Source organism: Nanorana parkeri, unplaced genomic scaffold (assembly GCF_000935625.1).
Source record: "Nanorana parkeri isolate BGI_ZX_2015 unplaced genomic scaffold, ASM93562v1 scaffold2752, whole genome shotgun sequence".
In the NCBI taxonomy this organism is placed as follows: Eukaryota; Metazoa; Chordata; class Amphibia; order Anura; family Dicroglossidae; genus Nanorana; species Nanorana parkeri.
In genome coordinates this window covers 46,181-48,332 of record NW_017309020.1, presented here as the reverse complement: position 1 = coordinate 48,332, position 2,152 = coordinate 46,181, and the positions used below count along the sequence as shown (strand labels likewise).

Below are 2,152 nucleotides of genomic sequence, written 5' to 3'. Positions count from 1 at the left end.
CGGCTCTGGAGTAGAGCAGACACGGTCTTTTAGGTGCGAACGGGGCCTAATACCATCTCTGGCACTGTCCCCACCCCCACTCCTCCTCCAGGCCAAAGGATGCCCAGCACCATTTAATCCACTTCCTGTGAGGCCAGGGCGTCATGGCTCCTCCTCCGTGGGGGGACATCATCAGGCTTCTTCGGACTCACAAGAGAATGCTGAAGAGAACGGCGTCACATAACGATTACATGGTATCGCATATGTAGCATTCAGGATCTGCCAGAGGAAGAAGAGAACCTGTCATCAGATGAACAGACCAGTGACATCAGGGATAAAGTGATGTAAAAAGATTATAAAAAAATAAAAATAGCCAGGGGGTCAGGAAGTGGGGGTAGGCATTGTAACCCAAAGTGGAGCTGTATTTCTTATCCAGTTGCAGTTTAATTTATTAGGCAGCAAAGCAAACACGTTATGTCTTTAATGTAATATTTTGGTGGGGTGAATACAGGAAAAACAAGAGCCATCTGTTCCTCCACGTTGCCATAGACGCCATCTTGGTACACCCAGCCTCCAAGGTCTGTCCTACTCCTTAGCGCCTTTTTATTGCACCCGGCCCTTCTCCTGATTGGCTGTAGGAAACAGTGGGCGGATACGAGGAAAACCCTAATCAATCCTTAGAGAACTGAGGAAAGCTCCCGTACACATACTTTTCCTTCATCACGAATTATTTTCCTTAGTCTTTAGTATTATAAAACATAGAAACAGTGAGCTGGTAGTCCCGGACGGGGCGCGGAGAGTGCCGGGAAATGTAGTTCGCCAGGTGACGGAAGTGAGGGTGATTTCCGGTGAGTTGGTTCTGCGCAGGCGCACTGCTTTCAGCCTTTTCCAGGCTTTTCATCAGCCGGGCAGGCCGCGTGTGAGCGGCACAGAGAGGTGAGAGGAGGCCGGGGGAGCTCTGGGTTTGGGGAGCCCGGCTGGACGGGCTGCGTAAGGGGTTGTTGCGCCGCATGACGCGGATCTGAGCCGAGCAGCTGGATCTTTACAGCCGGGAAATGGGCCCATAAGGGAGCTGTCTGCCTGACAGAAGGGGATTGTAGTGGCTGGAGCTGGCTCTTTACTAGTACTAGGGGGTCGCTGAGAGTGATCACGGGAGCTAGCACTCTAATTGGTCGGGACTGACCCCGGGAGCTAGCACTCTAATGGCCAGGAGTGACCCCGGGAGCTCGCACTCTAATGGTCAGGAGTGACCCTGGGAGCTCGCACTCTAATGGTCAGGAGTGACCCTGGGAGCTCGCACTCTAATGGTCAGGAGTGACCCGGGAGCTAGCACTCTAATGGTCAGAAGTGACCCCGGTAGCTGGCACTCTAATGGTCAGGAGTGACCCCGGGAGCTAGCACTCTAATGGTCAGAAGTGACCCTGGGGGCTAGCACTCTAATGGTCAGGAGTGACCCCGGGAGCTAGCACTCGTCAGAAGTGACCCTGGGAGCTAGCACTCTAATGGTCAGGAGTGACCCCGGGAGCTGGCACTCTAGCGGTCGGGGGTGAGCTCAGGGGCTAGCGCTCTCAATAGATAGGTGTGCCAGAGGTCAGAACTGACTCCAAGAGCTAACAATCTAAAGTAAAGTATTGTAGAGTAACTTCCGGAGCTAGCAATGTAATAAGCAGGGGTGACCCCAGGAGCTTGCAATCCAATAGATGGGACTGACCTTGGAACCTCGTAATCAAATGGAGAGGACTGACCCCAGGAGCTAGCAATCTAATGGACATCAGTGACACCAGATGATGGACGTCTAATTGATAGGGGTGTCCCCAGGCGCTAGCACTCTAATGATAGAAGAGACCTCAGAAACTGGCAATCTAACAGACAAAACTGACCCCAAGAGCTAGCAATCTAATAGACAGGGACTGCCACTGGGTTGCTAGGATACGGGCTTCTACTGCCCACCATCCTAGGTTGCCAGGACACAGGGGCTTCTACCGCCTACCATCCTAGGTTGCCAGGACACAGGGGCTTCCACCGCCTACCATCCTAGGTTGCCAGGACACAGGGGCTTCCACCGCCTACCATCCTAGGTTGCCAGGACACAGTGGCTTCTACCGCCTACCATCCTAGGTTGCCGGGACACAGTAGCTTCTACTGCCCACCATCCTAGGTTGCCGGGACACAG

The 2,152-nt window shown here is 53.5% G+C and overlaps 1 protein-coding gene across 3 annotated transcripts in view; it reads left to right on the top strand.

The window, feature by feature from the left end:
- The first annotated feature begins 813 nt into the window (after window positions 1-813).
- LOC108802258 (eukaryotic translation initiation factor 3 subunit C) overlaps window positions 814-2,152 on the top strand; it is a 25,623-nt gene continuing 24,284 nt past the window's right edge. For all 3 annotated transcript variants that reach the window (XM_018574127.1, XM_018574126.1, XM_018574128.1), the window contains exon 1: window positions 814-915. The gene's annotated coding sequence lies outside the window, so the exon portion shown is untranslated. The remainder of the gene's footprint in view (window positions 916-2,152) is intronic.